Genomic DNA, 25,114 nt, shown 5'->3' with positions numbered 1-25,114 from the left:
GGCTGCCACCGTGGGAGGGATTGGATTCCCTTAAGTCTGACACCATCTCACACCAAACCCCCTTGTTCCTTTCTTTTCTTAATGGCCTATAGAAACAAGCCTGGCTTAATTAGCGTTTAACACTTGCTGGGTTCAGGGATTAGAAGTCTGGTACTCAGCTTAGCACCTCAAGCCTTGATTAAATTCTAACACTTACTAGGCCCACGGATTAGAGAGGTCTGGCACCCACAAACTCATAACAATACAGAAGCTTACCAGACAGGCAACTGAATCTTACTTCTATGCTAGCAGTGAGATAGTGCCAGGGGCAGCTCATTATATTTTTCCCATTATAGGCGAAACACTCCACCACTGCCCCCCTGACGGCTGCCCTGCCGTCACCCTGCAGCTCCTGGCCCCTTCCCAGCCCCCCACCATTGTACCCATGCTGTCACGGGTCCTGCTGCTACAACTGTGCCCTCAAACAGGCTCTGTTGTTTATTGATACAATACTTTTATTTTAGCTCTACTTGTTTTGGGACAAAATACTCCTTCTTGAGGAGCCTGAAGACCTTGCAAGTACTTTGCTCTGAAAATATTCCTTTAAGCTTTCCACCCAGGTTGGTGCAGTGTGACGCATGTATTCCTTGAACTTGGTTGTCAACCTGAACCAGTCATCAAAGGTCATGAATCAGAATGCTGCTTTTCCACCACCAAGTATCGAGCAATACAAAAATCTAGAGTGAGGTTTGCTACAACTGAGGACCACATTCACAGTAAAAATAAAATCTCCCTGCTGCTCCTGTATGTCAGGAGTGGGAGAACTTCAGGACTTGTCTCATCTACTTTGAAGTTGTTTTACTAGAGCTCCAGGAGGTACCCACCAGAACCAGGTGCAAAAAGCATAGTTAGGATGAAAGAACAGGGTGCCTCTGAACATTTGGAGCCCAGGAATTTGTTTCAGTACCAGGGTGGAATAAGGCTGGTGTTCTTTTCAAGCACAAAAATCTGTTCCTGGTTAGCTGTCTTCATTTCTTCAGTGTAGGTTGATCTGCAATGTTCTGTTGATCTACTGCAGTCACTCAGAGTAGATCCTGATCTAACTTCTGCCTTCCTGTGTTCTTTATGTCTCTTGCGGCCATCAGACTCCCAGCCCTTAGTGAAAACAAGATTTCTCTGGTGATACATCATGTGTCTGCCTGATTCTCATCTCATTTGTGGTTCCGTTAATGTTGTTTATCACTCTCAACGTCATATACAAAAACAATCATTTCAAAGTGCTTTGCGTGTCTTCGATTTATCATCTGCAGAGTTCTCCTGAAATGAAAACATTAATTACATGGTCAGTGTCAACAGTAGGAAGCCATCATTTCATGTGTATTCCAAACAGAGAGGTTCTTTCCCAGACTGCAAGGTTTAACTCTTGCCAGGCCTTCATTTCTAAAAGGAGAAGAACTGAAAATCACGCTAGCCTGAAACCCAAGTCCTCTGACACACAAGCCCACTTCCTGAATTTTGCACATGCTTAGTTGCACTCTTTATCAAGTCAAATGTTTGAGGGCCCATCCCCAGGAGACAGCAGGATCAGCAAGCAGAAAGCAAAAGAACAGACAGGGTACATTTGGACAGACACTAGGGAGGCCATGTGCCCTACTTTAAAGAGGACAGTTCTCTATTTGAAGGTGTCCCCTTTTTCAAGGGCTGTCCGGTTGTCAGGAGCGAGCCAGCAGTAAATCACACTGTGCAAGCTGGGGTTAACTCTGTATTAGAAAGAACACAATCTGCACAGACTTGTCAGAGTGTCAGGCCTGACGAGCACAGCAGCTCATCTCCAACGCATGAAAGATCTCATGAGATTTCAGTGAGATTCCTGAGATCTCACCAGAAATTGGCAGTGGCATGATGGGAATTGTGGCAGAATAGGATGCGCCACCCCTGAGGTGAGCTAAGCAACAAGCACATTGCTCTGAGGTGCTGAGGGCCAGCAGTGAATCCTCCTTGTATCTTGGCTCCCTTTTCTTACACTGCATCTTTCCAGAGGCAACGGCGACCCTTGTTTTGCAGGCGTCTTGAGGCAGAGCACCGGGTTCTCCTTGCACCCTTGTAGATGATCTTCTCAAATCTGCAATGACTCACTGATTGATTGAATGAATCTTTATTTGCGTCAGCCATCAGCCATAGCAATAAAACAACAATACGATATACAGAGAATAGAAATAAGAAGTCAGTTATATAAAATACATTTTAGGGGTTTGAATCAATAGTCAAATGGTGGATCTTATTCTGATTGCCCCAGCTAAAAACCTTGCAATCTTTGCTGTCATCTGCTCATCTTGATCTGCCAAGAGAAAGGACACTGTGGCAATGGTTGGGCAATAAAAGAGGGGTGATAACCTAATTCCCCAAGCCTTTATAAAGAGTGCAAGCCAGAAGGGCATGCGCCACTGATTCGGTACTGCCATCTCCATGGGACATAAGAGTTTTTCATGTGGAATCTGTTGGAATCGTCCCTCCAGTACAGCTGAGGGCAATACATTCAATCTTGCGAGAGTAAAAGCATCTGCAATGATTGTTTGTTTGCATTTATTTTCACTCCTCAGCCTCCACACCCACTCATTAGGAGGAAATGAGAGGATAAGAAAAGAATCGATGTGATCAAAGGTACAAGTGGGCCAGGCTTTCTCCCAGATTTCCTCAAGTAGCAACCAGCATACCAGCTTCCAAAACGAAAAGCAAGGGATTGCAGTTCAGTAGTCGCACACCTGCTTTGTTTGCAAAAGGTTCAATCCCTTGCATTGCTAGTTTAAGAAAAGGAGCAGATAGCAGGGTGTGGAGAAAGATCCTTCCCTGCCTGAGTCCTTGCAGAATCACTGCTTCTGAATGCCAGCTTCTGGAAACCACTGGAGAGGAGAGGGCTTTTGTGCTCAAGTTCTGCTGGTGGGCTTTCTATGGTTCACCACTGTGAGAACAGAATGCTGGACTAAATGGCATAAAGGCTCTTCTTATGTTCTATAGGAAGACAATGAACAGGACACAAGCACCACAGAACTCTCCCAGCTTACACTCAATGGCAGCTGGTACTCAGAGGCATAATGATAGCCTCAGTGGCGTAGCGTGGGTTGTCAGCACCCGGGGCAAGGCAAGTAATTTGCGCCCCCTAACCCGTGGATTTGCGCCCCCTAACCCGTGGATTTGCCCTAACCCCAGATGTTGCGCCCAGTGCGGCTGGCCCCCCTGCACCCCCACGCTACGCCACTTGATAGCCTCATCCTCTATTCTTTTGTCTAATCCTCTTTTCAAGTCATCCAAGTGGGTGGCCGTCACCACATCTACTATAGTAGAAGTGAGTTCCGTAGTTTTATGGAAGAAGTGCTTCCAGACCAAAGGTTTTATTTCTTCCAGGCTCCCGTTTTGCACAGCAAGCAACCAGATACCTCATCGAAGTCCACAGCAAGGCATGAGGGCTATTGTTATTCCTCCACAGCAACTGAGGTTCAGAGGCATGCTGATCCTCTGATCCCAGGCATGCCATGTAGCTACCATGATCAACAGACTTTTTCTTTTCTTTTTTGCTTTTCACAAATGCTTTATTGAAATTAAAAGACCAACAAAAATTCATCCAGAAATAACAATAAAAAATCTTGCATCAAATCACATTAACTTCTTATATCTGTAACGGCATCCCATCACCCTATCATGCATCTACCACCTATTTCTTCGAGCACACTTTCCATTTCCATTATTAATTTTCATTAATGACTTATTCTCCTATGCATTTCTACTGTACCACAGAGGTCATTCAAGGCCTGCCATCGACATCATATTATTACGATGTACCTTAAGATATTTTTGTATATGTCCCATTCTTTAATAAACATTTGTTCAGTGTGTCCTCTCAATTTCCCTATCATTTTTGCCAGCTCTGCGTATTCTAACAGTTTACTTTGCCACTCCAATTTGGTCGGGATTGTGTCCCCTTTCCAGTATGTAGCGATTAATATTCTTGCTGCTACCATGGCGTACAAGAATATTTTCCTCACCTTTTTAGGGATGTCTGAACCTAGTACAGTGGTACCTCAGGTTACATACACTTCAGGTTACATATGCTTCAGGTTACAGACTCTGCTAACCCAGAAATAGTGCTTCAGGTTAAGAACTTTGCTTCAGGATGAGAACAGAAATCGTGCTCCGGCGGCACAGCGGCAGCAGGAGGCCCCATTAGCTAAAGTGGTGCTTCAGGTTAAGAACAGTTTCAGGTTAAGAACGGACCTCCAGAACGAATTAAGTACTTAACCCAAGGTACCACTGTATACCCAAAAGGAAAGCTTCCGGGGGTTTTTTTAATAAAATAGATCTTAAACATATTTTTGAGCTTGTTATAAATTACCTCCCAGAAATCCTGTACTTTCTTACAGTTCCACCACATATGTAGCATTGTACCTTCCACTTCCCCACATCTCCAGTATTTACTTGAGGTATTTTTGTACATTTTAGATAGTTTTAATGGTGTTAAATGATCAGCAGACATTGATCATCTTTATCCACTATGAACCGTTCTCTTGCGGATCTGCAAGGAGCTGATTCTGTTTGCTTTGTGGTGGGCATTGTCTGGATTAGAGAATCCTGCTCTTACAGCAGAAATCAGCTAGAAGGAGTGGGGAGAATATTATTCTTAACCAAAAATGCCCACAGAGTCTTTCCTCCCTGTGCCTCTTCCTCTTGCATCACTGCCTGTGATAATAGCTTTGCTGGAGCACTCTAATGATGGCTGCAGATTACCAGGTGGAAAATAGTAGGTTCCTTTCTGCAAAACCAGCACTCTGTCTCCTGCTAGGCTGACTGGCATGCGGAAGTGGAAAGAGGTGCTCCAACAATGTGCTAGTCAAGGCAACTCAGTGTTTGGCAAACACCTTTTGGGTGATAACTATCCTTGGGGGTTCTTCTGATGCCTATCACAGCATATCCCATCATTAATCATACACCTGCAAATCTCTGCGGTGTTAGCTTGCGCCGGATACATGCTGGAGGTGCCAACAGATCAGCAAAGGCAAGAAGGTGCGGGCGTCTTAAAGGACAGGTCCCAACACACCAGCTCCTCGCAGCCTGGGAAAGACAGGCCTTGTACAAAGTTGCATGAGCTGTTCATCAAGAAGGGATGGTGAGGTGGAGGTGGGGCAACCCTCAATTGGATTAGGCCACTAATCCCCAGTCTTTTCAGAGGCAGGGCCCACCTGTAACCACAGCCTGCAACATGGAACCTGCATTTTAAAACATTTCCTTATTGTTCTTGAAGAGAGAGAGAGAAATATAACCCTTTCCTTGAAGTGATGTGAATCACCTTGGCTCAGATAGGGCTGCCATATTCCCAACAGTGAAAATCCAGACGTATGGCAGCTACCCTAGCTCAGAGCATTATTCAGTTGTGGGCCGTGACAACCCACCAGTTGTAAGGCAGTAATTTAGAATCATAGAATTGTAGAGTTGGAAGGGACCCAGAGTATCCTCCAGTCCAACTCCCTGCAAAGGAGGAATATGCAGCTGTCCCATACGGGGACCGAACTTGCAACTTTGGCATTGTCAGCACCACACTCTAACCAACTGAGCTATCCAGTCACAACTTAGGGGCCAGATGTAAATGGTGGGCTAATCTCAGACCCTCCAAGTGTCCCTATTTTCCAGGTGCAGTCGTGGATTTACAGAAGCCATCCCAGTTTCTGATTTGATCCCAGAATGTCCCACTTTTCCTCAGAACGTTCATATTTTCTTGGGAGAAATGTTGGAGGGTATGGAGTTATGCGATCCCCTCAAACCAAAGAGATAAGTGACTATACAACCTTTAGAAGACATCTGAAGGCAGCCCTGTACAGTGGTACCTCTGGTTACATACATTTCAGGTTACAGACTCCGCTAACCCAGAAATAGTGCTTCAGGTTAAGAACTTTGCTTCAGGATGAAAACAGAAATTGTGTTCTGGCGGCGCGGCGGCAGCAGGAGGCCCCATTAGCTAAAGTGGTGCTTCAGGTTAAGAACAGTTTCAGGTTAAGAATGGACCTCTGGAACGAATTAAGTACTTATCCTGAGGTACCACTGTACAGGGAAGTTTTTAAATGTTTTATTATGTTTTTATATATGTTGGAAGCTGGTATAAATGTTGTTGTTGTTGTTGTTGTTGTTGTTGTTGTTGTTGTTGTTGTTATCATGGAATAGGACATCCCTATTTTCATCAGAGAAATGTTGGAGGGTATGGCCACTCTACTTTTAGTTCAGGGGTGGAGAACCTCAGGCCTCCAGGCCCTCTGAACTCTCCCAGGCCACAACCCATCTCTCTCAAGCCCTACCCCTCACTCAGCTTGCTTGCTACTTTGAGCATTTCTTGCTTTTGAAATACAATCATGTCTCTTGCTTGACTGGATGGAGGATTGGGAAAGGTGTGTCCATGCGTGTAGATACCAGTCTACTGTGAAAAAGTGAAACCCTGCCCACATTTACCTTTGACCCTGTCCATCACTGGCATGTGGCCCTGGGGAAGCTGCCCAGAAAGGAATGTGGACCTCGGGCTGTAACGGGTTCCCCACACCTATTCTAGGTCTTGCTCTTATGCCCCATGCTGCTTAGACAATAAATTTACTTCCATGTAGGGAGTTCCTGTGTAGCAGCAGAAGCAGAGACATGCTTCCAGCCTCAGTCCCAAAATTGCATTCTGTTCCCTAGGGGCTGCCACTCTTGCTAGCTGTGCTCACCAACCCCACCTCTCCCTTTGCCCTTCCCCCACGTCTGACAAAAAAAACTCCCTTTACAATTTGTCCCAAGCCCCTCCCCTCTCATGTTAAGCCCCGCCTCCTTTTAAACTTCACCCCTGAACTCATGCGCACATCAGTTTGCTAAATTTAATTTTACCCTCACAATAACCAGGTGACTGGTCCTAAGTCACCCAGCAAGCAGAATCATGAAGCGTTTCTGGTGACACAGCACATAAGTCGTTGACATGACGTGCATCTTTGTTCCCTGGCATGCTCGCTTTCCTCTTTATCACCAGCTAAGCTGTGGCTGTAATATAGGATGGGTATGTTGGTAGCTATCTGTGCACCACACAGGCCACACCCAGGTGTGTAGTCAATGCGGTATAAAACCACGTAGTCTGCCCTTGCCCTCTGGGCAAAAGATATAGATGTAACCCAAGGAAGGGGGAGCACCCATAGAGGTGTGGCAACAACTGCAGAGCACAGTGGTCAGTTGGGCATGGAGGGCATAAGGAGATGATCTTGTAGGTATTCTGATTCCAAGCTGTATAGGGCTTTATACACCAATACTTTGTGCCTCCTGAACCCGGCTATTACATGGGACGTGGGTGGCGCTGTGGTCTAAACCACTGAGCCTCTTGGGCTTGCCGATCAGAAGGTTAGTGGTTTGAATCCCCACAATGGGGTGAGCTCCCGTTGCTCTGTCCCAGCTCCTGCCAACCTAGAAGTTTGAAAGCACACCAGTGCAAGTAGATAAATAGGTACCGCTGTGACGGGAAGGTTAACGGTGTTTTCATGCACTCTGGTTTCCATCATGGTGTCCCGTTGTGCCAGAAGCGGTTTAGTCATGCTGGCCACATGACCCGGAAAGCTGTCAGTGGACAAACACCGGCTCCCTTGGCCTGAAAGTAAGATGAGCGCCGCAACCCCATAGCTGCCTTTGACTGGACTTAACCATCCAGGGATCCTTTACCTTTTCCTTTATTACTTGACTAAAAACGGAAAATAGATTAAGCTTGCAAAGTGTGATTGGGCAGAAGGACAAAAGCGAGCATGCTTTGAAACCCAGCCATATGGATGGGGTATAAATAATAAACTTACTATTCTGATTATTAGAGCTGGTGAGGGACAGGAGGACAGCCTGATCCCTGCAGCACCTGCATAGCTCCAGATAAAGATATGTGCCCTGAAAAATCCCAAAAGGGATATGTTGAGACTAGTGATCATAATTAGGTGCCAGATTTTGAAAACAAGGGAACTATTCTGTCCCACACAGTCATGTTTGAACAAGCTCCTTGCAGAGGGGCACCGGTTGCCAAAGACGTTTTTTCCCTGCCTGTCTCACGCTACAGGGAATCCAGTAATACCTTTGCATATTGCTGGGGACAGATATAGATCAGCTCTGAATCAATTAGCAGCCAAAGCTAGAAGTCAGGGAACTTGGGAAACAGCCTGTGGGGCATTTTCCTCTCTGGCTCTCTGTTATCAGCCCAAGGAGGCACCATGATAATTGCATCCTTGCAACATTTGTCTTTTTGTAACCACAGCTACACCGAGTCTGCATCTGTAGGGTTCAAGCCCGCAAGGCCCCAAGAACCTATGGCCTAACTCAGGAAGCAGTTGAGCCCATCTGCCACCGCCAACTACTGGCAAAAGGAGGGAACTGCACCCACCAGAACATGCTCAGCCACAGTTCAAAGCAGGCGGAGGCTGGTGCAAAACCCTGCAAAACTTCTGCCAAAGTTTGGCACCGGTTTGGAGTGAATCGGACAAGGTTGGGTTTTTGGTTACCCTTTGACCTCCATTTGTGGGGTGCTGCAAAACGCAGTGTTTTTGCTGCAAAACCATTGCCAAAAATATTGCATTTGGGGGCATTAACTACAAACCCGGGTTTGCTTTATCAATTACTCCATTTGTGGAGTGCTGCAAAATGACTGCAAAGCTTTGGCACCAGTTTTGAGGGGATCCCAGATTTTGGGGTTCGTAGTTAATGTAGCCCATCTTTTGCACACATTCCTTGGTTGGAGAACTGCGTTGCAAAATTCAAAGAAGTGCAAATTTTGAAGGATGGCTGTGTTTTGGACTGGGCATTGTTTCTGGAAGTGCAAATCAGGTCTGCCTTGAACAGTGAATGGAACTGAATTTCTCCCACATCCCATGTCTCACACTCTTGCAAAGTGAAAAATTCGTAGAATGCAATCCCACAATACTGTCAGTACCACCTATACAAAGTCAAGGATGGGGGGGGGAGGCCCAAGGAGTGAGAAACGGGGAACCCGAGGCCTTAACCCCACGTACCTGGGAGGAAGCTGGTAGCAGTTAGAGGGAATTGAAACACACAACAGTTGTTTCAAAAAACCATGCTCAGAAACCCCCAAACTATTTTAAAAAAATGTAAAACATTAGACTTTAAAAATTTCCAGATACAGGGTTGCCTTCAGACATTTTCTAAAAGTCAGGTAGTTATTTATTTCCTTGACATCTGATGGAAGAGCGTTCCATAGGGCAGGTGCCACCACTGAGAAGGCCCTTTGCCTGGTTTCCTGTAACCTCACTTCTCTCGGCGAGGGAACCGCCACAAGCCCTCGGAGCTGGACCTCAGTGTCCGGGCTGAAGGATGCTTGTGCACCTTCCAAATGAATAAAAATAGCAAGAATCCATTCCAGATCTTTCACAAAAGTCAGGGGTTTTTTTATTTTTTGTTTTTAGCAGAAGAAAAAGCTGGGCTTTTATGGTACATTATTCCTTAATGCTAGCCAAATAACAAAGGCATGCGAAGAATTCCACAGAGAACCCCAGGAACTATGCCACGATAAACAGTGCCATAAATAGCCACTTGTGTATCTTCTTAACATGGCAATATTATTCTTGTTTAACTGTTTCACAGCCCACTTGAGTGCATCTTTCCTTGGAACTAAGCCCCAGTGTTCCTGGGGCTTGCAACCTGAATTGATCATTGTTCTTCTCCTTAAAGCCTTTTCGAGGAAAGACAGGGTAACATTTCAAATAAATAAACAGGACTTCTGTCTTGGAAGCTTGCTCTCAAATCTGCTCTCTTTCCAATGGTATTTATGGCTTCATTTTGGCAATCCTCTCTCTCCCCGCCCCTCCCCCAGCCTCCTCCTGTGCCACTGGAATAAAAGGAGGTTTCGATGGGAATCTTTTGAGCGTGCAGATTGATGCGACTCGAGGAGGCTTGGAAAGCACTGCTTTCTGACGACAGCTGGTGCTATGCTGCACACCACTTGCAGTACATTCCAGGCAAAAGGTATTCCCCGCAGCCAGCCAGCCTTACGTGCCCCTGAGCACCAGTTCCTGAATTATGAGCTTTTAGAAATAATTGCAGAGCAGTCAACACCTTAGCAGCGTCAGGCCAGAATAATTAAACACAGAGACATCCCTGCAGTTTATACCCAGGGGATGAGGAAACTGAGGCCTGGGAGATGAATGTGGCCCTCCATCCTTTTCTATCCGGCCCTCAGAACTCTCCCTGGGCCACCCCCTCGCTGGTCCTGCTTTGCATCTCAAGTGGTGGGGAGGGTTTTTTTGCCAGGCTGGAATGTTTTCTTGAACTCAGAGAATGCCTCCAGTTTGTCACAATGGTGGGCAGAGAGGAGCATGTGAGTGTGGGGAGAAACTAGCCTACTGCACAAAGGGGGAAATGTACATATGTCGTCCCATCCACTTTTGGCTCTGTCCCCTCGCACCACTGACACGTCGACATCAGAAGGTTATCAAGAAGGAAATGTGCCCTGGGGACACGGGTGGCACTGTGGGTTAAACCACAGAGTCTAGGGCTTGCCGATCAGAAGGTTGGTGGCTCGAATCCCCACGATGGGGTGAGCTCCCGTTGCGCGGTCCCTGCTCCTGCCAACCTAGCAGTTCAAAAATATGCCAAAGTGCAAGTAGATAAATAGGTACCGCTGTGGCAGGAAGGTAAATGGCGTTTCCGTGCGCTGCTCTGGTTTGCCAGAAGCGGCTTAGTCATACTGGTCACATGACCCGGAAGCTGTACACCGGCTCCCTCGGCCAGTAAAGCGAGATGAGTGCCGCAACCCCAGAGTCGGTCATGACTGGACCTTATGGTTAGGGGTCCCTTTACTCTCGCAGTACCCCGATATCTGTCCTGTTCACTTCTTACCATTCAAGGAAAGTGTGACACAGCCTATCTACTGTAGTATGAAGAAATTCAGCCTAACTTCGTTTCTTGCCAAAGACTATTTTTCATATTGTTATTTTCAGAAATAATCTGTCACGGAAAGAAGACAAAACAAAGCCAAAGTTGCCTTGGACTCTTGTCTTAGACATGTCTTCTCTTCCAGGGTTCTTGGGTTGCATTTTTCTACCTTGTCACGCACCTGTTCGTACATTTTAACCCTTGAAAGTGTTTGTACGGCACTCTTGTTCAAATGTTGCCGTGTGGCACAGCTTTGAGGAAACCATCGTAGAGTGACTCTTACTTTGGTATTGTTTTTTAAAGAAAACTATGTGAGAAGCAGCCTCTAGAAGTGAACTTTAGTTGTCAGCGTAGCATTGTGTTTAATTCCAGCAGAATAGTAAAACAACTGGAAAGGGGAATCCTTAGTCTATTTGGGGAACATTTATTAGAAGGGAATTCGTACCAACCTCCAAAGCCGCGCCCAGTGAGGAGTCATTTGTCTCCCAAAGCTTATGTGTTAACTACAAATTTCCTTGCACTGACTCGCCAAAGGGCCGCCTGCAGCTGGAAGTTCTGGGCTCCTCTGCCTTGCCTTTCTGATAAAATGTTGCACTGATGTCTGTGCCAAACCACCCCATTGCTAAATTTACCCAATTTCCCTCCTTCTGGCGCCGCCATCTGCAAAACTATTTCACTAATCCTAGAAGTCTCGGGCACCAAATACACTGCACACATATTAACAATCTTGGTCTACTGCCTAGATAGATTTCAAACAACATTATATTTCCCATTTGTGTTGTTTAATCCTCCAGTCTTTTAAATATCTATTGAGCTGGGTGGGGAAGGGGGTTTTATCGGACCAAAGAGCAGGTGTTACAAGCAGGAGCTGCAACAAAATGTTGCAGTGCCAGGTGCTCCTAGTGTTCCATTCAGTTAGACTAGCCCTCCTTCATGACACTCCATTCAATTTCCCTTCACACCCACTTTACCATCCTGCCCTCCCTTCCATGGCCATGGAACACACTCAGGTAACATCTGCCCCATACATTTAAAGCAGTACCATGTGACTTCAGGCAGTTATGGCTTCGCCCAAAATAATTCTGGGAGCTGTAGTTCACTAAGTGTGCTGAGAGCTGTTAGGAGACCCCTGTTCCTCTCACAGAGCAACAATTCCCAGAGTTCCCTGGGAAGAGGGATAGAGTGTTCAAATACTCAGGGAATTGCAGCTAAGGGAGAGGAATAAAGGACCTCCTAACAACAGCCACCCTGTGAAACTCACAGGTGTGCATAAAATGGTGTGTATTTTTTAAAAAAATAGCATACACAACAAATGTGTATTAAAACTGCTCTATGATATGTGTGTATTGGAGAAAACAGCAAACAAGCATGGGTATCTTAGAAGAATTTTGCCCTCAGATGTTGATTAATTTTCTTGAGGACATTTTTAAATATCACAAACTGGTGTGGAAATGTAGAGATCAGAAAAAATGAGACACTGAGTGAAACCAAAAAATTGACAGGTTCACCCACTCCCCCCTGTAAACCACCTAAGGTACAATCATGGTGGCAGACAAATGCATAGTGGTCTTTCCGTCCGTCCCCCAACCCACTAGTCCAGCGGTTCTCAACCTGTGGGTCCCCAGATGTTGTTGGACTACAACTCCCATCATCCCTAGCTAGCAAGGCCAGAGCTCAGGGATGATGGGAGTTAGAATCATAGAATTATAGAATTATAGAATCATAGAGTTGGAAGAGACCACAAGGGCCATCGAGTCCAACCCCCTGCCAAGCAGGAAACACCATCAGAGCACTCCTGACATATGGTTGTCAAGCCTCTGCTTAAAGACCTCCAAAGAAGGAGACTCCACCACACTCCTTGGCAGCAAATTCCACTGTCGAACAGCTCTTACTGTCAGGAAGTTCTTCCTAATGTTTAGGTGGAATCTTCTTTCTTGTAGTTTGGATCCATTGCTCCGTGTCCGCTTCTCTGGAGCAGCAGAAAACAACCTTTCTCCCTCCTCTATGTGACATCCTTTTATATATTTGAACATGGCTATCATATCACCCCTTAACCTCCTCTTCTCCAGGCTAAACATGCCCAGCTCCCTTAGCCGTTCCTCATAAGGCATCGTTTCCAGGCCTTTGACCATTTTGGTTGCCCTCCTCTGGACACGTTCCAGTTTGTCTGTGTCCGTGTCCGTGGGAGTTGTAGTCCAACAACATCTGGGGACCCAGTTTGAGAACCGCTGTGCTAGTCCCTCTTGATGGGTGGATGGTTTAACCATCTCTAATTGGTTGCTGGGTCAGCAAGAGGCTGGCCATCACATGCTCTAGCCCAGGGTTTGTTTGGTTTCCTTCAGTTATGGTCTTGTACTTCCACTGGCCATGCCATGGGACCCAACCACATAGTATTAGGAACACAGGAAGCTGCCTGATACAGGTAGCTACCCATTGGCCCATCTAGTATTGCCTACACTGACCGGAAGTGCCTGTCCAGGGTTTCAGGCAGGGAACACTCCCAGCCCTAACTGGGAGATGCCGGGGATTGAACCTGTGACCTTTCATCTGCAAGGTGGAAGCTCTACAACTGAGCCACTGCCCCTCCCTGTAACAGTACTGCTCTTATTAGTGGGAGTGGCTTAAACCCTGCAGAACTGGTTAGCAGAACTCTTTCCCCTATTTTCTCCTGCCCATACCCCATCTTTGACCTTTACATCTCTAGGAAGAAAAGAAAAAATTAGCTTCTATTTTACTATTAGAGACCAAACAGTCATATTAATTATACTCTATCTTCTTCCTGCTTCTCAATGACCAACGGCACCCCCCACACCTCTCCAACGTATTAAGAAAATTCTTATTCAAATGTCTGAATCTTTCTGGACTCACCTGTTAGAGGGACAGGGAAATCAGGGGTGGGGAGGGAGAGAGGAAGGGTGGTGGGTGCAAGGGAGAGCAAAGAAACTTTGGGGAATGTAAATGCCAGGGAACTCAATGCTCAGAAGAAGGGGGACTTCTTTAAACTTCTAATGTTTGATCTCGGGTGTTCGGTTGCATTGTAGCATTGGGTGTGATTTATGATAGTCAGAGTACAAAAGAGGATCTAACAAAATTCTGCAGCCTGCTTTTTTATTTTAGGAAAGCAATAATTTGTGACTGTGGGACGCGGGTGGCACTGTGGGTTAAACCACAGAGCCTAGGACTTGCCGATCAGAAGATCGGCGGTTCAAATTCCCGCGACGTGGTGAGCTCCCATTGCTCGGTCCCTTCTCCTGCCAACCTAGCAGTTTGAAAGCACATGAAAAAGTGCAAGTAGATAAATAGGTACCACTCCGGTGGGAAGGTAAACAGCGTTTCCGTGCACTGCTCTGGTTCGCCAGAAGCGGCTTAGTCATGCTGGCCACATGACCTGGAAGCTGTCTGCGGACAAATGCCAGCTCCCTCGGCCAATAAAGCGAGATGAGTGCCGCAACCCCAAAGTCGGTCACGACGACCTAATGGTCAAGGGTCCCTTTACCTTTACCTAATTTGTGACTGCATAATGCTCTGTATGAGATGCTGAGATGGTTCTTTGCCTAAAAAGCAGGAGAAATCGTCCTGACAGGTTTTCTAGTAGACTGCTAGGTGGAGATTTCTCCAGATCAGACATTTGTGGGTTTAATTCTCGGTCCTTACAGCTAGGGATGGGAGAGAAAGCTGATTAGACAACCTCAGCTAATTCACCCTTTGTGAAAGAATGCGTCAACCAAACCTCAGCCATTCTTTGAAATTCTTTTCCAAATTTTGCAACGCAGTTCTCCAGCCCTGGAATGTGAGCAAACAGAGGCATATACTAGGTAAAGTGTGTGTAACGATGTATATATTAATGTAAATAACAGGAAAAGATGCATTCTATGAAGGAAAATTGCTTTGCAAAAAAATGTGTAAATTGGGGGCAGGGATTGAGCCAAAATGCAAACGAAGTTTCATGAGCGCTTTTAAACTTGCAAACTGATGTGGAAATGTGGAGAAATGAAGTTAAGGATTTAAAAAGAGAGAGAGATAAATGGAGGTAGATGGGGGTCGACAGATCTGCCCATCCCTGCTGGAGACCAATTCCTGGGGTTAAGTTCTCTCATTCCTGAAACTATTTCCTCCGATAGCAGTTTGCCAGCAGAACTTCATTAAATTCCGTGCTGCGAAGGAGGAGCAGCCTAGCCTTGGACTGAACTCTGTTTGAACCTCAGGATGGGCTCTTTGCTAGAGCTCATTGTGTTCCCAGCCTGCCCAGTATGCACCAGTAGGTGATGGGTGATCGCATTCCACATGAGTGGCTTCATCAACTTCTCTGCATACCTCCCTGGCACAAGCTTAAGTTATTAATTCCCTGATTTAAGAGAAAACAAACATGCCTATGGACTTAAGCTGCAGGCTGTTGCTCTTAGAGATGGAATCAATCACACGACGGCAGAGCAAAAGTTTCTCCCTCCCCACCCGGAGAAGAATCACAACCCCATCTGTGCACAGCCCTTATGACTCACAGTCCTTTAGGTCAGTGCCAACCCAAGTCGTTTTGCAACTTAAGGAGAAGTGCAAGGTGGCCGCTAAATCTGCTCTGTATATTTAAAGCAGTACCACTTTAAATATTCATGGCCTCCCCTGAAGAATCTTGGGAACTGTAGTTTTAAAAGGGTACTGGGAGTTGTAAGGAGACCTCTATCATCCTTACAGAGCTACAGAGTTCCCCACGAAGAGGGATTGAATATTAAACCATTCTGTGAAAGGAATGTTGTTGTTGTTTAGTCGTTTAGTCGCGCCCGACTCTTCGTGCCCCCATGGACCAGAGCACGCCAGGCACTCCTGTCTTCCACTGCCTCCCGCAGTTTGGTCAGACTCATGCTGGTAGCTTCGAGAACACTGTCCAACCATCTCGTCCTCTGTCGTCCCCTTCTCCTTGTGCCCTCCATCTTTCCCAACATCAGGGTCTTTTCCAGGGGGTCTTCTCTTCTCATGAGGTGGCCAAAGTATTGGAGCCTCAGCTTCACGACCTGTCCTTCCAGTGAGCACTCAGGGCTGATTTCCTTGAGAATGGATAGGTTTGATCTTCTTGCAGTCCATGGGACTCTCAAGAGTGAAAGGAATAGGGTTCTCCTAACAACTCTCATGGATCACTGCCTTGCCTTCATGGATCACTGCCTTGCCGTGGCGAAGGGGCTTGAAGAACTCAGAGAAGCTATGAACTATGCCGAGCAGGGCACCCAAGATGAACAGGTCATAGTGGAGAGTTTTGACCAAACGTGATCCACCTGGAGGAGGAACCGGCAAGCCACTCCAGTATCCCTGCCAAGAAAACTCCATGGACAAAGACAACAGGCATATAAAAGTTATGACGCTGGAAGATGAGCCCCTCAGGTTGGAAGGCGTCCAACATGCTACTGGGGAAGAGCGGAGGGCAAGTACAAGTAGATCCAGAGCTGATGAAGCGGCTGGGCCAAAGCCGAAAGGACGCTCAGTTGCGGATATGCCTGGAAGCGAAAGGAAAGTCCAATGCTGTAAAGAAAAATATTGCATAGGAACCTGGAATGTAAGAACCATGAACATGGGTAAGTTGGAGGTGGTCAAAAATGAGATGGCAAGAATAAATATTGACATCCTGGGCATCAGTGAACTAAAATGGACGGGAATGGGTGAATTCAGTTCGGATGACCATCATATCTACTACTGTGGGCAAGAAACCCGTAAAAGAAATGGAGTGGCCCTCATAGTCAACAAAAGAGTGGCAAAAGCTGTACTGGGATGCAATCTCAAAAATGATAGAATGATCTCGATACGAATCCAAGGCAGACCTTTTAACATCACAGTAATCCAAGTTTATGCACCAACTACTGGTGCTGAAGAAACTGAAATTGACCAATTCTATGAAGACTTACAACACCTTATAGAAGTGACACCAAAGAAGGATGTTCTTCTCATTATAGGGGATTGGAATGCTAAAGTAGGGAGTCAAGAGATAAAAGGAACAACTGGCAAGTTTGGCCTTGGAGATCAAAACGAAGCAGGGCAAAGGCTAATAGAGTTCTGTCAAGAGAACAAGCTGGTCATCACAAACACGCTTTTCCAACAACACAAGAGACGACTCTACACATGGACATCACCAGATGGGCAGCATCGAAATCAGATTGATTATATTCTCTGCAGCCAAAGATGGAGAAGCTCTATACAGTCAGCAAAAACAAGACCTGGAGCTGACTGTGGCTCAGATCATCAGCTTCTTATAGCAAAATTCAAGCTTAAACTGAAGAAAGTAGGAAAAACCACTGGGCCGGTAAGATACAATCTAAGTCAAATCCCTTATGAATACACAGTGGAAGTGAGGAACAGGTTTAAGGATTTAGATTTGGTGGACAGAGTGCCTGAAGAACTATGGATGGAGGCTCGTAACATTATACAGGAGGCAGCAACGAAAACCATCCCAATGAAAAGGAAATGCAAGAAAGCAAAGTGGCTGTCCAATGAGGCCTTACAAATAGCGGGGGAGAGAAGGCAAGCAAAATGCAAGGGAGATTGTGAAACATACAGGAAATTGAATGCAGATTTCCAAAGAATAGCAAGGAGAGACAAGAAGACCTTCTTAAACAAGCAATGCAAAGAAATAGAGGAAAGCAATAGAATGGGAAGAACCAGAGATCTGTTCAAGAAAATTGGAGATATGAAAGGAACATTTCGTACAAAGATTTCCATAATAAAGGACAAAAGTGGAAAGGACCTAACAGAAGCAGAAGACATCAAGAAGAGGTGGCAAGAATACACAGAGGAATTATACCAGAAAGAAACGGATGTCTCATATACCCCAGGTAGTGTGGTTGCTGACCTTGAGCCAGACATCCTGGAGAGTGAAGTCAAATGGGCCTTAGAAAGCACTGCAAATAACAAGGCCAGTGGAAGTGATGGTATTCCAGCTGAACTATTTAAAATTTTAAAAGATGATGCTGTTAAGGTGCTACACTCAATATGCCAGCAAGTTTGGAAAACTCAGCAGTGGCCAGAAGATTGGAGAAGATCAGTCTACATCCCAATCCCAAAGAAGGGCAGTGCCAAAGAATGCTCCAACTATCGCACAATTGCACTAATTTCTCACGCTAGCAAGGTTATGCTTAAAATTCTACAAGGAAGGCTCAAGCAGTATGTGGACCGAGAACTCCCAGAAGTGCAAGCTGGATTTAGAAGAGGCAGAGGAACCAGAGACCAAATTGCAAACATGCGCTGGATTATGGAGAAAGCTAGAGAGTTCCAGAAAGACATTTACTTCTGCTTCATTGACTATGCAAAAGCCTTTGACTGTGTCGACCATGGCAAACTATGGCAAGTTCTTAAAGAAATGGGAGTGCCTGATCACCTCATCTGTCTCCTGAGAAATCTCTATGTGGGACAAGAAGCTACAGTTAGAACTGGATATGGAACAACTGACTGGTTCAAAATTGGGAAAGGAGTACGACAAGGCTGCATTTTGTCTCCCTGCTTATTTAACTTATATGCAGAATTCATCATGCGAAAGGCTGGGCTGGATGAATCCCTAGCCGGAATTAAGATTGCCGGAAGAAATATCAACAACCTCAGATATGCAGATGACACAACCTTGATGGCAGAAAGTGAGGAGGAATTAAAGAACCTTTTATTGAGGGTGAAAGAGGAGAGTGCAAAATATGGTCTGAAGCTCAACATCAAAAAACGAAGATCATGGCTACTGGTCCCATCACCTCCTGGCAAATAGAAGGGGAAGAAATGGAGGCAGTGAGAGATTTTACTTTCTTGGGCTCCATGATCACTGCAGATGGTGACAGCAGCCACGAAATTAAAAGACGCCTGCTTCTTGGGAGAAGGGCAATGACAGGCCTAGACAGCATCTTGAGAAGTAGAGACATCACCTTGCCAACAAAGGTCCGTATAGTTAAAGCTATGGTTTTCCCAGTAGTGATGTATGGAAGTGAGAGCTGGACCGTAAAGAAGGCTGATCGCCGAAGAATTGATGCTTTTGAATTATGGTGCTGGAGGAGACTCTTGAGAGTCCCATGGACTGCAAGAAGATCAAACCTCTCCATTCTGAAGGAAATCAGCCCTGAGTGCTCACTGGAAGGACAGATTGTGAAGCTGAGGCTCCAGTACTTTGGCCACCTCATGAGAAGAGAAGACTCCCTGGAGAAGACCCTGATGTTGGGAAAGATGGAGGGCACAAGGAGAAGGGGGCGACAGAGGACGAGATGGTTGGATAGTGTTTTCGAGGTTACCAGCATGAGTCTGACCAAGCTGCGGGGGGCAGTGGAGGACAGGAGTGCCTGGCGTTCTCTGGTCCATGGGGTCACGAAGAGTCGGACACGACTAAACGACTAAACAACAACAACAACAACAACTCTCAGCATCCATAGCAAGCTGCAGCTCCCAGAACCCTTTTTCTAAAAGTTTTTATTTATACTTTTCAAGTTTATACATCTCATTAGTTTATACATCTCATCAATTTAACATTTCAAAGCCTGACTTCCTTCCCCCTCTTTCTGCGGTTCCTTAAATTTATTTTTTAATATCTTCTGCATATCCAGATTCATTTAATTTGCTCATTTCATTATCTACTTTCAGTATATACTCTTATGAAACTGCAGGTTATTTCAACAATCTTGCTAATGTTTTTATCCGTTTGCAATTTATCTGTAAATATTCCGTAAACCATTTCCATTCTTTTGTTAAAAAGTTTGTTATCTTGGTTTCTTATTCTTCCGGTAAGTTTCGCCATTTCTGCCTATTCCATAAGTTTTTGTATCCATTCTTCCTTTGCTGGCACTTCTGCTTCTTTCCACTTTGCTGCTGTGGTAGCATACATAAATAAATTTCTATACAATTTAGGTAGTTCTGTCCCTTTAATTCCTCCCAGAATTCTTTGGGGGAAAGCCATGACTATTTAAAATGGCATCATAGTGTTTTTAAATGTAAGGTGTGGATGTGGCCCTGGATGAAAACCATTCCCCCAAACAATGGGCCATAAGAGGCCAAACCCTTTTGAGGCTAGGACTCTCATCTCACTCCACGCTACAGATGCCAAGCCCAGGCAGTTTGAGGGTAGCACGACTGGTTTGGCCATGCTGGGCACCGCACTGCAGCGGTCGCTGAAATAATGCTGCAGAATGAACTACAAGAGGCAGGGGGCATCCAATGTTAGCGTTGCACAGAGCAGTGCTGAAATTTGATAGCCCAAAGTCTGCCACTGCCAGGCCTTACTCTTCTTCCCATAAGGCCCCTCATTCATTTGCCACCATTTGCCTAACTTGGAGACAACAGAGAGGTGAAAGGTCATCATCACGGTGCTCATCTTTGGAAGCAGAGGAGGAGAGAATAATAATAATAATAATAATTTATAATAATTTGTTATTTCTACCTTGCCCATCTGGCTGGGTTTCCCCAGCCACTATGGGCAGCTTTCAACAGAACATTAAAAACAGAATACAGTGGTACCTCGGGTTAAGTACTTAATTCGTTCCGGAGGTCCATTCTTAACCTGAAACTGTTCTTAACCTGAAGCACCACTTTAGCTAATGGGGCCTCCTGCTGCCACCGCACCACCGGAGCACGATTTCTGTTCTCATCCTGAAGCAAAGTTCTTAACCTGAAGCACTATTTCTGGGTTAGCGGAGTTTGTAACCTGAAGCGTATGTAACCTGAGGTACCACTGTAAAGCTTCAAACATTAAAAACTTCCCTAAACAGGGCTGCCTTCAGATGTCTTCTAAAAGTGAGATAGTTGTTTATTTACTTGACATCTGATGGGAGGGTGTTCCACAGGGCGGGCGCCACTACTGAGAAGGCATTCTGCCTGGCTCCTTGTAACCTCACTTCTCACAGTGAGGGAACCACCAGAAGGCCCTCGGCGCTGGACCTCAGTGTCCAGGCTGAACGATGGGGGTGGAGATGCTCTTTAAGGTATACTGGGCCGAGGCCGTTTAGGGCTTTAAAGGTCAGCGCCAACACTTTGAATTGTGCTCAGAAATGTACTGGGAGCCAATGTAGGTCTTTCAAGACCGATGATATATGGTCTCGGCAGCCACTCCCAGTCACCAGTCTAGCTGCCGCATTCTGGATTAGTTGCTGTTTCTGGGTCACCTTCAAAGGTAGCCCCATGTAGAGCACGTTGCAATAGTCCAGACAGGAGATAACGAGATCATTCACCACTCTGGTGAGACAGTGTGCAGACAGGTAGGGTCTCAGCCTGTGTACCAGATGGAGGTGATGGACAGTTGCCCTGGACACAGAATTGACCTGTGCCTCCATAGATAGCTGTGAGTCCAAAATAACTCCTAGGCTGCACCCTGCTACTTCAGGGGCACAGTTGCCCCATTCAGGACCAGGGAGTTCCCACACCCGCCTGCCCCCTGTCCCCCAAAAACAGTACTTCTGTCTTGTCAGGATTCAGCCTCAACCTGCTAGCCGCCATCCATCCTCCAACTGTGTCCAGGCACTCACTCAGAACCTTCACAACATTCACTGGTTCTGATTATAAAGAGAGGTAGAGCTGGGTATCATATGCATACTGATGAACAACCAGCCCAAACCCCCTGATGATCTCTCCCAGTGGCTGCATGTAGATGTTGAAAAGCATTGGGGAGAGGACGGAACCCTGAGGCACCCCACAAGTGAGAGCCCAGGGGTCTGAACACTCGTCCTCCAACACTACTTTCTAGACACAGGCCAAGAGAGAAGAGGAAGTTGGAGAGATGGTCCTGGATCCAGAGTCAGATTGCACACCGGTGTTGGCTCCAGGTTTTGGGGGAGTGGACCCCCTTTTCTTCCAACCCCCCTATTCCTCTCCAAGGCATTGCTGCCCTAGTCTTCTCCCTCTGTGCCCAGTCTGCCCAGGTGTTGCCAGGTCTCTTCACTCTTGCCACTCCATACAGGAGAAGAAGCAGGACTGGGCTGCTGTGAGTAAAGGGATGGGGGGCCTCAAATGTGGGCCAGTTTGGTCCTCCAAGCATCTCTATCCAACCCTCAAAACTCTCCCAGTGGCTGCACCCCGTCATTATTCTGACTCCACACATCCATTAAGGGCTTTTGCCTGACTGAGAAGTATTCTTGAACTGTGATAACTTGAATTTTGCTCACCTGGATGGAGGGATATACGTACATGGTGTGTACATGTGTATAAGGAAAAAAAACCTCTGCCTTTTGCATGGCTGGAATGTTCCCTCTTAATTGTTGCATATGTTGCCCTGCCCACTATTTGCCTCTGGTCCCGCCCACCCGAGTTGCATACATTGCCCCTCCCATTATTTGCCTCTGGCCCCACCCACCCGAGTTGCATGCATTGCCCCACCCACTATTTGCCTCTGGCCCTGCCCACCCGAGTTGCATACATTGCCCCGCCCATTAATTGCCTCTGGCCCTGCCCACCCGAGTTGCATGCATTGCCCCACCCATTAATTGCCTCTGGTCCCGCCCACCCGAGTTGCATACATTACCCCTCCCATTATTTGCCTCTGGCCCTGCCCACCCAAGTTGCATGCATTGCCCCGCCCATTAATTGCCTCTAGCCCCGCCCAACTGTGGCATACAGCCCTTGGGAAGGTAGCCCATGAGATAATGCAGCCCTCAGAATTAAAACGGTTCCACACCTCTGCTCAAAAGGACAAGTGGTCCCTCTGTAGGTCTATGGATCTTGGTAGAAGCCCAGCAATGGCTGCGCTTGCACAACTGTTTGTTCCATGTTCATGCTGTTTCCCTGGCTGTTAATTTCCACATTATATTTGAACCTTCACAAAATGTAAATGCCACTTCTAGAAATATAGCGGAATACAGCGCATGTTTTGCACATATTTCCATATTATTTGCAAACGGGCTTTGTCTGGAAGCAAACAACACAGAAATGAGTGCTATAATTGCACAGTATTCCCCCTATATTTCTGAAAGCAGCTTTCATGTCGTGTGAAAGCTCAAATATAATGCAGGAATTAACAGTTAGGGAAACGTTGGGGAAACAGAATAAACTGCCTCGTGAATGTAGTAAATTGAGCGCCTTCCTTTGTGGGTGCCCTTTGCGGGGCTGCGCTCAACACCTAGGCCCACTTGGGACCCACCAGATGGTTGAGCTGGCCCGCCTCCTTGTGCTAGTCATTGGAGGTTCCTGCCAAACCTCAGTTAGCCAATCAGCCCTGCAGGGAGGTGGGGCCAGACTGCTTAAATAGGAGGCGCTGTTCAGCAGCCGCTGCTACAGTCTTTTGATGGTTGCTGTTGAAGAGTCGGGAAGGAATTTCCCTGCATTGGCAGGTTTTGCCTTCCCCGTAGCAATTCATCACAACTTTGCTGGTTTTAAGCCTCGGGCTAAAGGTTTTAAGCCTTTAGTCTATCTTCCCTAAATGGGGGCGTGGGGTGTGAAGTGGTGACTCACACCCCCCCATGGTGGTGATTCCAGGGTCCCCTCTTAAAGTGGTTTGTATATGGGAGTCACTGGCCATACACTGAAAGGTTGTGGGGATATAGGGTGGGCTGCCAGTGCACACAAGCGTCTTGCTGTGCACCCTCCTATATCCCATTCACCCTGAGGAGCCCCAGTTCCCCCCAGCTTTGGGGCTGGGAGGGATACACACCCAAAGCCTAAGCATCTGAAAGGTTTAATAAAGTTGTCGCCAATTTTTAATTCCATAACATGTAGGCACGAGTCCGTATTCCTTCTGGTGGGTCTCTCGGGGCTGGGCTCCCCCCCCCCCCCCCCGGTTCCAGCCCTATCACATGCCGATGATATTTTGAACTCGTTGACAAGCTGCTGCCACTTTGTTTCCAAAGCACTGAGAGATTATTGCTGCTTTCATTAGTATAAGAAATGATAAACTCGGGGTTGTAGCCACTTTAGCTAATGGGGCCTCCCACTACCGCTGCGTCACCACCACACGATTTCTGTTCTCATCCTGAAGCAAAGTTCTTAATCTGAGGTAATATTTCTGGGTTAGCGGAGTCTGTAACCTGAAGTGTATTTAACCTGGAGTGTATGTAACCCGAGGTACTACTGTACATGGGCTCAAGTTAGACATGGCTAACTGAAGCCCACTGACTTCCATGGGTCTGCTGTAAAGATGACTTAGTAGGGATGAGACCCACAGTGTACATGCTTATGTGAAACGAGCCAACCAGAAGTAGTGTGTTGAATGCAGACGGGAATAAACAGAACATTCAAGCAAGACCAGCAGTGACAAAATGTTGCACACCAGTCCAGATTTTAGCCACTCCCATTGACCCGCCCCTCCTGTTTTCCATCGCGTCCAGGAACCAATCATCATTCTGTAGCCACTGTGTGTGTGTGTGTGTGTGTGTACACAAATGGCACGATACGAGAGTGCATGCCATGCCACCTGGTGGATAACTGCTTCATGCGCAGCTCTAAATCGTCACTGGGCACTCATACATATGGAAGAGAAGTTTCGTGCCCGCCTTGTCCGCCTGACAACCAGCAGAAAGAAACTTCCTTCACTACATACCACGGGGTTTATGAAAGAGGCTTTACCTGCTAAGTCCTGAAGGTGTCACTCTTTATGTGTTTTTTGTATTATCTACCATAGGCTGCGGCTCCAGCTGAGCTGGATGAACTGTCCCACTATTATCTCTTTACTTACAGTATTTATATCCCACCTCAAGTACAGGGCTTGCATGCTCCTCATTTAATCCCCACAACAACCCTGTTAAGTAGGTCAAGTTGAGGGGTGGTGACTGGCCCAGGGTCACTCAATGAGCTTCATGGCTGAGTGGGGATTTGAACCCTGGCCTCCCAGGCCCTAGTCCAACACTCTTGCCTTTACATATCAGATAAGTACCATCTTTATTGCCTTTTTGGTACCTGTTGACAACCAACCTCTCCCAGCAAGCCTTCCGAGCGGAGATTTTTATCCCACCCTTTATCTGTACAGTGGAACCTCGGGTTAAGAACTTAATTCATTCTGGAGGTCCATTCTTAACCTGAAACTGTTCTTAACCTGAAGCACCACTTTAGCTAATGGGGCCTCCTGCTGCCACCGCACCATCGGAGCACGTTTTCTGTTCTCATCCTGAAGCAAAGTTCTTAACCCGAGGTAATATTTCTGGGTTAGCGGAGTCTGTAACCTGAAGCATATATAACCTGAAGCGTATGTAACCCGAGGTACCACTGTATAAGAAATGGACTATTTCAAATGTCACCATGTGAGCCTGGTATAATCGACCATTAGCTAAGATTGTGAGGTACATTTGGAGGCACA

The 25,114-nt window shown here is 46.4% G+C and overlaps 2 long non-coding RNA genes across 2 annotated transcripts in view; one reads left to right on the top strand and one right to left on the bottom strand.

Annotated features, from left to right (window-relative positions):
* The window catches only part of LOC307200378, a 557,860-nt gene that overhangs the window by 397,303 nt on the left and 135,443 nt on the right, over positions 1-25,114 (top strand). The window lies entirely within an intron of this gene.
* Positions 815-9,766, bottom strand: LOC307200377. The gene is made up of 3 exons (XR_013832393.1): positions 9,597-9,766; positions 7,821-7,905; positions 815-1,296 (listed from the first exon to the last, which is right to left on the bottom strand). It is a non-coding gene; the product is annotated as an uncharacterized lncRNA (long non-coding RNA).

This window comes from Podarcis cretensis, assembly GCF_951804945.1.
Source record: "Podarcis cretensis genome assembly, chromosome: 13".
Lineage (NCBI taxonomy): Eukaryota > Metazoa > Chordata > Lepidosauria > Squamata > Lacertidae > Podarcis > Podarcis cretensis.
The sequence above is the reverse complement of the archived record's forward strand: the minus strand, read 5'-3'. Positions and strand labels throughout refer to the sequence as shown.